This window comes from Saccopteryx leptura, chromosome 1, assembly GCF_036850995.1.
Source record: "Saccopteryx leptura isolate mSacLep1 chromosome 1, mSacLep1_pri_phased_curated, whole genome shotgun sequence".
In the NCBI taxonomy this organism is placed as follows: domain Eukaryota; kingdom Metazoa; phylum Chordata; class Mammalia; order Chiroptera; family Emballonuridae; genus Saccopteryx; species Saccopteryx leptura.
The window spans coordinates 264,691,723-264,702,093 of record NC_089503.1 but is presented as its reverse complement, the minus strand read 5'-3'; the positions used below and the strand labels follow the sequence as shown (position 1 = coordinate 264,702,093).

Below are 10,371 nucleotides of genomic sequence, written 5' to 3'. Positions count from 1 at the left end.
TCCCACGAGATTTGGTGGGAGAGCTCAGGAAACCTTGGCGCACCCTCCTCAAACTCATCTTTTTATCTTGGTGTTTGACGGCCGCTCTTGGTAATGTGAAGACCTGACCTCTGGAAGTGGGAGAGAGTGTAATGTACGTGGCTTTGGAGCGGAATCGGCAACAATGTGTAGAAGATAGAGGAAAGTTTTGAGCTAATAATTACAATGAGAACCTTCTAATAAAGAAGTGAGCTTTCTTCCAAGGTAGTGAGTCCCCTGTTCCTAGAGGTAGTATATTAAATGTAGAAAAACGGCTGAAGATTAGATGCTGCCCTGAAACAAGTCTTTGGTGCGGACTTTGGAACGCCAAGTCCTGTGGGGGCAGAACGCTGCCCCTCCAAGCACTGATAAGATTGTTTAATGGAAGCCCCTGATCCCTATAGCCATTTCCAGCATACCTGAAAGGTATTAGTCAATATAGGAACGGATAAATACGATGAGGCTGCAGAGATCTGGGCTCTCATTCCTAGAGGCTGGGAGTCCCCTGTACCCATCTTTTCTCTATGTTGTGTCGTGTGTGTTTTCTCTTAAGTTCTGCGGCGCCTTCCTTTCATGCACACCCATTGCCAAGCTGGTTGTGGCATATAAAGGCTTCTATCTGGGGTATGAGGTCAAGCCAAAACACTTGGAAGGTAGTTTCTAGATTTAAACTCTGACTTTATTCACACACAGAAAGAGGAGGTAGTCACCAGCAAATAGCGCAGTAACTGAATGTCTTCATTGCCCTCTCCCTTTACTTTTTAATTCCTCTGTCTCCACACACCTTCACCCCATCCCTAGGAGCCTGATTCTTTCATGATGTCTACAGGGTCATCAGTGTGCCTGCTGCAAAATGAGTCCTCTTCTTCCCCATCAAAATATCCAGAAGCTGACCATCAGCCTGCTGTCAACATGTGTTACAGATGTAAGCTGACCCCGTGAACATTAGATTTTGAGAAACTGAGCCCTGGTGAAGGAACTGAATTATAAACAGTCTGTGCCATACATTTGCAGTTATTTTCATGTGTTAGCTTCTGTGTTTACTGTTAAACGTGTTTTCATCCGTCTTGTCTCCTGTGACCAGATTGCTAGGAACTATGGGCAGGAGTTATATAATTTTATGAATCGTCCATACAACTTGGTGTTTCAGTAATAAGAGATTCATCTATTCAAATCAAGGTGAGTAAGCCCTCTTCATAAGCTAGTTGGTTCATTTGTTCCAAACACTACTAAGGACCATCTACATGTCAGGCACTATGACGCTGACAGGGTATGGAGGTGAGTCGGACAGAGCCCCTGCTCTATCTGGGAAGATGTGAGACAGAAAGTGCCTACTAAGGGCTCAGCACCATGCTAGACACATAGCAGCATTATCCCAGTTTACTCTCTCCAATCCCATCAGGCAAGGATGATTAGATTTGTTTTAGAAGAAAAATAAGGCCGAGAAAGGACTACCCAGAAAATGAGAGCCAAAACTCAAACTCAAGTCAATCTGTCTCCATGTTGCCTATAAAGAAACAAAATAGAGTCCACACAATTCGGTTTTCATTGAGGAAGACACGCTTTTTCTTTTGGGAGCCCCAGGAACAAAAGAAGTACTTTTTTTACTTATGATTGGACCCAGAGAATAGAGCAAAAAATGTCTCGTGTAATGTAGGGGGATGCTAACATGAAATTCAGTAAAACCAAGGACAAAAGTGGCCGCGTCTTATTAGGAGGAACTCTGTGAGCGACTCTGTCCAGGCACAAGATGAATGACAGACCTAGCTCCGCTGAGGTGCCTGCCACACACCAAGTGTCTGGCCTGCTGCTTGCTGGGCTGCGGTGGAGAGCCACAGCTCCAGCGCCATCTAGTGGTCGGTTAGAAGCCTCGTTGTAGGGCTTAAAAGGGATCTGATGACAACATGCCTTCATGATCCATGAAGAGCTAAGATTCAGAGTCAGCTGTACTGGATGGGTCCTGAATCCCAGGGCCAGAACCCATCATAGCATCTCCTTCAAAAAAGTTGTTGCCCGTGTTGCCACAAGATCCATATCCCTGAATTAACTTAGTGGCCTTTCTCAGTCCACACCTTCATCTTCCAAGCTTTCCAGAATGAAATTTGAATGCCCTATATCCTCTCCTTTCTATTTCCATTGGTTTTCATCACACACACACACTCTCTCTCTCTCTCTCTCTCTCTCTCTCTCTCTCTCTCTCACATACACACACACACACACTCTCTCTCTCTCTCTCTCTCTCTCTTTCACACACACACACACTCTCTCTCTCTCTCTTTCACACACACACACACACACACTCTCTCTCTCTCTCTCACACACACACACACACACACTCACTCACACTCTCCACCTGTTGTCAGGATCTTTCATCAGAGAGCTTCTCTAGAGAGAACTTTTCCTAAAAACAAGATTCAGAAAAGAAACACCCAGCAACCTGGGAAGGTGAGTGGATGAGGACCACCAAGGAAGGAAATGCTGTTCTTACTAAAGGAAGCCCTGGAAACTAGTGCATCCTCTGCAGGCTACCTTCGGGACCTTTCTCCTTCTTTCCTGTCCCCTCTCTTTGCCAGGGGTGCCACACCGCAGCCCCAGCTTCACCTGCCAGCAGGGCAGGCAGTCGTGCAGACCCAGGATCTAGTACGGCAGGGAGACTGGTAGTTTCAGAGGTCCAGAGGTGCAGACTTGACCTTGGTGTCCGAGGCAATGGAGAACCTACTTGTCATTCTAGAGGACTTTCTCTGAATATGACTGGGTGATGCAGAGTTCTATGAGCTCATACTTTTACATTTGAGTCACCCAATTTAGTCATTCACTATATAAGTGAACACATAATGTGATATGTTTTGTAAGTGCACATATTTTAAATTTAAAATATAGCTCCAGGCCCTGGCCAGTTGGCTCAGTGGTAGAGCATTGGCCTGGCGTGTGGAAGTCCTGGGTTCAGTTCCTGGCCAGGGCACACAGGAGAAGTGCCCATCTGCTTCTCCACCCTTCCCCCTCTCCTTTCTCTCTGTCTCTCTCTTCCTCTCCTGCAGCCAAGGCTCCATTGGAGCAAAGTTGGCCTGGACCCTGAGGATGGCTCCAGTTGCAATGGAGCAATGCCCCAGATGGGCAGAGCATTGCCCCCTAGTGGGCATGCCGGGTGGATCCCAGTTGGGCTCATTTGGGAGTCTGTCTGCCTCCCCGCTTCTCACTTCAGAAAATAAATAAATTAATTAAATATAGCTCTATTTTAGTTTTAATTCTGTGGTAGACAGAATAATCTCTCTATCCAAAAAAAAATGTTCACATTAATCCCCAGAACCTGTCAATACATTACCTCATGTGACCAAAGAGACTTTCAGATGTAATTAAAGTGAAGGATTTTGAGATTGGGAGATTATCTTGGATTATCCAGGTGGGCCTGATCTAATCACATTAGTCACTTAAAAGAAAACTCTGTCCAGGCTATAGAGCCATAAAAGAGAAATGGAGAGAGAGGGAGAGAGAGAAGAACAACAGAAGGGTCCAAGAGAGATGTGATGTTGCTGGCTTTGAAGATGGAGAGAGGGGGTCGTGTACGGACCAAGGACTGTGGGCAGCATCCAGAATGATGAGGAAACAGAGTCTCCCCTGGAGTCTCCGGAAAGCATGCAGCCCTGTGGGTATCCTCATTTTAGCCCAGTGAGATCCGTGTCAGATTTCTGCAGAACTGTAAAATTATTTGCATTGTTTTAAACCACTGAAGTTGTAGTAACTTGTTAGAGGGACAATAAAAGCTAATACAGGGAGTGGGTTTTGAAATCTCAAAGTCTCATTCAGCATCAAAGCAAGAACTGCCTGGAGCTATGCTGCTTCTCTGAGACTTTGCCCTGATAGGGACCATGTTTTTGGGGTGTTGTTTGAGGACCTGGGGGAAAGGCATCATTTCAGTTAATCATCTCTTATTACTCAGAAACCAGAAGATCCACTCTGTCTCATCTAGTGAGCCTCTAATAAATGTCTTTAGACTCCCCTAAGGGTTCTAAATTAGGGACCTCTTGGTAATAGCTTCTGTGCCCCTCATCACTGACTTGGACACACTCTAGAAATAGATATATGAGTATGTGCTATAGAGAGGGCACAAATGGATGGTCTCTCCAAGGAAGTCGTGGCTGCTAAAGAAATACTAAATAAAAAAAATAGTTACTGAATCATAAAGTTGTCCAAACCTCCAAAGTGCAATAATTCCATTCTTGGAATTTTTAAATTTGAAATTAATTCCAAAGACTTTAAATAAAATGTGCATGGAAATTTTTATAAGATTATCTGTTATAGTAAAAATTCCAACATAAGGAAACCTTTAATAAATTACTATTCTGTGCCAATATGGAACCATTAAAAATGGTAATTATTCATAATATGGAAACAGGAAAATGTTCTTGTTATACAAAATGGAAACAGCATATTATAAAATAGTATTTATTCAATAATCCTTTATTGACCACATGCTATATGTCAGGGATTGAACCAAGTGCCAAGTAATGGAGGGCAACCAAAGTACATGTACCCTCTGCCCTTTTAGACTGAGGTACACCATGATTGCAAACGTGTGAAATGATCTATACATGTAGAAGGAGATGTAGCAAAAAGGAAGCAAGGTGTTATGTTAGGCGGGGCATGCATGGTAAATTGTCTACTTAGCCTTCTTTATCTTTTCAGTGAATCATTATCATGTTAAGGGATAGGCAGAAGAATCATAAGCCTCTGGACTCAAGTCCTGATGCAGAGCAGGAGTGGTAGCAGGCTCTTTACTGAGGACACAGGGTCTGATTATACTGTTTAGAAACACAACAAATAACAGCATGGCAGGTCAAGAGGTCAGGCTTGCCCCCAGCAGGGGCACAGGAGTCCAGCTGTCCACACAGGGCTTTCCTAGATGGGGCCAGCTCTGGGAGGCCCCATTTGAGACTGACCTGACACCCTCTGTGTATTTAGGAAACTTTCACTGCCCTTGGCATGCCCTGAGGGATGGCAACACCTGTCTCTACCTGTGTCCTCAGCTGCTGAAAGGTTAACTGGGAAAGCAGACACTACATTACTCATTGCTTTTATGCTGCTGTTGGGCCAGCCACATACACTAGGCCTGACTCAGCTTTCCGGTGCAAACAAGGGAAGTCAGATCTGGTCATGTTCTAAAGTGCCTTCTAAAGACTGCAGCTGTGGAAGCTGTGTTGGGCTCTGGGCCAAATGAGAAGAATTCCTAGCAGGCACAGCACCTAGCTGCTACCCTCGAATCCAAAGACACTTGAAGGATGGTGCAAGTATGAAGAACAGTTGAGGACTACACAGCTACTGAGATCAGCTATGACGACTTCACTTCCCTCCTCACTTCAAAATAGCTCTGTTTCTTCTCTCATACTCCCCTCCTTCACGCCTGTCTCAGGAAAAAGGAGTCTTCAAAGCCACAATGAGATGCCACCTCATAGCTATCAGCATGGCTACTATTAAAAAAACAGAAAATAACAAGTGTTGGTGAGGGTGTGGAGAAAATAAGATGGGACTTTTGTGCACTGTTGGTGGGAATGCCAAATGGTGAGGTCACTATGAAAACAGTATGGCAGTTTATCTAAAACTGGAATTACTCTATGATTCAGCAATCCCACTTATGGGTTTTTTAACAAAAGAACTGAAAGCAGGCTCTTAAAAAGATATTTGTACACTCATGTTCATTATGCCATTATTCAAAATAGCAAAAACGTTGTGATAACCAATGAATGGATGGGTAAACAAAACGTGTCTGCAGAAATGGAATGTCATTCAGCCTTAAAGAGGAAACTCTGACACCTACTGCAACGTGGATGGATCTTGAGGACAGTATGCAATGTGAAACAAGGTGGTCACAAAAGATAAATACTGTGTAATTCTGCTTATATGAGGTACCTAGAGTAGTCAAATCCAGAGACAGAAGGTAGGACAGTGGTTGCCAGGGGCAGGGGGATGAGGAGTTGTCTAAGGGGGACAGAGTTTTAGTTTTGCAAGATGAAAAAGTTCTGGAGATGTGTTGCAAAACAATGTAGTGATACTTAATACTACTAAACTGTACACTTAAAAATGGTTAGATGGTAAATTGTATGTTGTATGTATTTTACCACAGTTTTTTAAAAAGGAGTCTTTCCTCCTCCTCATACTAATTCTCTTTGCTTCCATCAATCCCAGATCTTGCCACGTTTTCTAGGAGGCTAGGTCTCCTGTTCCCTCCTTGCAGGAGTGCCACAAACATTCGTGTAAGGTGGGAGGTGGGGGGGAAAGTATGTGCATATATTTAGAGATGTTTAAGATTCTAAGCCCAGATAACACAAAGTAAATAAAATGTTTTATTATTCTAACTTGAAAAATAAATTTTGACCCTGGCCAGTTGGCTCAGTGGTAAAGCGTTGGCCGGCATGTGGATGTCCCAAGTTTGATTCCCAGTTAGGGCCCACAGGAGGAGTGACCATCTGTTTCTCCACCCCTACCCCTACCCCTTCCCCTTCCTCTTCCACTTCCCCTTCCCCTTCCTTTCCTTTCCATCTGAGCCTCTGTTGTTTCCACTTCCTGAAGCAATACTTCTTCGTATAGGCCCACACTTCATCCTTCTTTTTCTTTTTTTCATCCTTCTTTTAGTTAATTCCTAGTCATGTTGCAGGTGTGACTTCAAACATCACCTCCTCAAAGAAGCCTTCGCTGATGACCCAGACTTAGATGGTTCTCTCATGTAATGTTCCCCTAAAGTTCATGTTCACTCAGAACCTGTGAAAGTGACCTTAATTGCCTGGCCGGGCGGTGGCGCAGTGAATAGAGCGTCAGACTGGGATGTGGAAGACCTAGGTTCGAGACCTCGAGGTCGCCAGCTTGAGCATGGGCTCATCGGGTTTGAAAAAAAAAATAGCTCACCAGCTTGCACCCAAGGTCAATGGCTTGAGCAAGGGCTTACTCAGTCTGCTGTAGCCCCCTGGTCAAGGCACATATGAGAGGACAGTCAATGAACAACTAAGGTGCCACAACAGAAAAACTGATGATTGATGCTTCTCATCTCTCTCCGTTCCTCTCTGTCTGTCTCTATCTATCCTTCTCTCTGACTCTCTCTCTGTCTCTGTAAAAGAAATTAAAAAAAGAAAGAAAGAAAAGAAAGTGACCTTAATTGGAAATAGGGTCTTTGCAGATATAATTACATTAAGAAGAGGTTATACTGGATTGAGGTGGGGGCTAAATTCAATATGACTGGTGTCCTTATAAAAAATGAGGGAAATTTGGGCACAGAGACATCAGAGACAGAGATTGGAGTGATGCCATCTACAAACTGAGAAATGCCAGAGATTGCCAGCAACTACCAGAAACTAAGGAAGGATCCTCCCCTAGAGTCTTCAAAGGAAGTGTGGCCCTGCCAACACTTTGATTTCAGAGTTCTAGCATCCAGAACTGAGAAAGAATAAATTTGTCACGTTAAGCCACCCAGTTTGGGGTAATTTGTTACAGAAAAACTAGGAAAGTAGAACATGATGTTACAAGATTTCATACTTCTTTATACTTTTCTTTCCTAGCTTTTATCAAATAATTATTACATATGAATTATCAGGAAACACTAATGGTGTAATAATACCAGTCTGTCATTTTAGTGGAGGTCTCCTTAAGAGAAACTATCATAATCTAAACCAGGATCTCAAATGGTAAAGACTTTAAGGGGTATATCATTTTGAGAGAGCATGTCAGTGGCCAACTACTTCATCTTTTCAGAGCTAGTTTGAGATACACGTCACAGAGATTTCTAATTTGTAAGCTGTTCAAAATGGTCATTGTGTTTTAAGAACAACAGATTGCCCATAGAAGAACCCTGGAGTAGGAGTTAGAACCCTTAGTCCAGCTTTCCCCTCTGCCTCCAGGGGATCCAGAGCAAGTCACTCAACCTCTCTGGCTTCCAGGTTCCTTAACAGTAAAGGAGGCAGTTTGGACTAGACAGTTCCTGCAGTCCCTTTGAGCATGCTGTGGTGATTGTAATGTGGAGCAACAGTAAGAAGGCAGTATTTAGGTCTAAAGCACAACGTTCCTGGTCACTGCTAGCCTTCTTCCATGAGGAGTATCTGAATCCAAGGAGGAAACATTCCACGAGGAAGAGATGCCCAATCTGTTGCTGGAGCAAGAAGGATTCCGCTTAAAATGTATAACAGCTCTACAGCTCTGTTCAAGCTTGTTTTACTTGACAAAAGTAATGAAGTAGACGTTTCTGGGGCTCTCATTAAAAAAAATAATAATCTTTTTTTTAAGTGGCTAGTCTAGGTGGTCACTTCGTTTTTCTGGAAAGCAGTTTATTCACCTGTAACAAAAAAAGATAGAAACCATGATTCTCAAGGTCTCTTTCAGCTCTGTGACTTCAAGGCATTTTTTTGTCAAGACGGCGGGGGGGGGGGGGGGGGGGGGGCGTGCTTGAGCCAATATCAAGTCATGGGGTCAATCTCAGGAACTGGTCTGTTCACCTTACTAGTTCTTCTCATAACCATTGCATGTGGTGGGGCTGTCTCCCCCAGAATAAGCGCTGACATGGGCAATTTTTGGCAAGGATGAAATTCTGGCTACTACTAATTATGTGGACATTAAGAGAGTTACTGAATGAGTTTGCATCTTATTTTCCCCACCTGGAAATTAGGGATAGCTACTGGCAAAGTTGTAAATATGTTAAAAGAGCTTAGCAAAAATTCCTATTTCTTGTTAGGTTTTCAAGTGTTATTTTTTATTTTTATTTTTATTTTTGGTGAGAGAGAGAGGACAGACAACAAGGGAGAGAGATGAGAAGCATCAATTCTTCGTTTGGGCTCCTCAGTCTCCTTAGTTCATTGATTGCTTTCTCATATGTGCCCTGGTGTGGTGGTGGTGGTGCGCCTGCAACACAATGAGCGACCCTTTGCCAAGCCAGCGACCTTGGGCTCAATCAAGCCAGCAACTATGGGGTTATGTCTATGATCTCATTCTCAAGCAAGCGAGCCAGCGCTCCAGCTGGCGATCTAAAGGTTTGGAACCTGGGTCCTCCCCATTCAGCCGGAGGCTCTATGCACTGCGCCAACGCCTGGTTAGGCTTATTTTCCATATCTTTTAAAGAACAAAGCAAAGAATAAGCTAGTGTCATAAGCACACTGCGGGTCGCCCACACAACCAGACGGACTAAGACTAATGGTGCCCAAGCCGCAGTACCGGTTACTTCCTTGGCTGCGCTCTCACTTCTGGCTTTCACTGAGCCCAGCCCCGCCCGCGTGCTTACGTGACAGATCTGCACGTGACGCCAGTCATCCCGGCGCAGGCCCCGCCCCCTGGCGTGCGCGCCCCCGGCGCGGCGGTGACGCAACGCAGGGGAGGCCGGCAAGCAGGGTGGCTCGGGTAGGAGGGACCTTCGGAGATGCCGGACCTGCGGAGAAGCGGGGTCCGCGTTGCCACCGCCGCCTCTCCGTGGTGGTCGTGATGCTCCCCGCTCACGGATCCCGGCCCCTGGGAGTCCCTGGGCCCGAATCAGGCGCTGCAGAACAGGTGAGGCGGCCTTCCCGGCGCGGCTGCGGCCCCGGGTAGGAGACAGTGGACCGTGAGGCTCGGTGGCGCGACGGGGGCGGCGGACGAGCCCTCTGCCCGCGAGCTCCCCGGCGCCTGTAGTCTTTCTTCCGCGCGCCAAAGCCTCCCAGCGCCCGGCTGTGCGGCCCATCCGGCATCCGGGGCGGTCAGTGCCGTGAGCCCGGGTGGCAGGTGCTCTCCCAGCCCCTGGCGGAGAAGCCCTGCAGTCTTGCTGTCTCGCCGGCTCCGGTGACCACGCTGGATTTTCTCTGACACGTCGTGTGGGCGGATCGGGCTCCCACTGGGGAGGGACCTGAGCAGGGAGAAGGGTTGCAGCGCCGAATGTCGGGTGGTTCTTGCCCGGCGCCTTATCGTACCACTCACACATTCAGCTTTGTTTTGCTTTGCTGTGATTTTACTAAATTTCATGCTTTAGATTTCTCCTTGGGTGGGTGGGTGGGTGGGGGGGACTAACTGAGCGATCAACTCAGAATGGGAGCAGTAGACTTGAGTAGTGCGTGAACACCTTTTAAAGGAACAGTTAGTTCTCTTATTCTCGAGACTATGTCCCAGACCCCCGGTAGTTGAACACTGGCACAGAACATTTTCAAAGACATTTACCTCTATTAGGGAAGGAAAGAGATGGCTTACAGTTCAGCAGCTTCCGTGCTAGAAGATAACATGGAAGTTGTTAAAGAATTCTGAATCAGGGATTTGAATCCCTAGTTTAATTTCACTTTGCAGTCTTGACTGTGCCCTGCCTTGTGTAATGACAACACCTAATTCTCCAGCCTTGGAGAGACCGGAAGAATCATATTC

The 10,371-nt window shown here is 45.7% G+C and overlaps 1 protein-coding gene across 3 annotated transcripts in view; it reads left to right on the top strand.

The window, feature by feature from the left end:
• Nucleotides 1–9,327: 9,327 nt before the first annotated feature.
• ENTPD4 (ectonucleoside triphosphate diphosphohydrolase 4) overlaps nt 9,328–10,371 on the top strand; it is a 40,917-nt gene continuing 39,873 nt past the window's right edge. For 2 of the 3 annotated variants that reach the window (XM_066351764.1, XM_066351755.1), the window contains exon 1: nt 9,328–9,534. The gene's annotated coding sequence lies outside the window, so the exon portion shown is untranslated. The remainder of the gene's footprint in view (nt 9,535–10,371) is intronic. The other variant, XM_066351752.1, reaches the window with a different exon arrangement.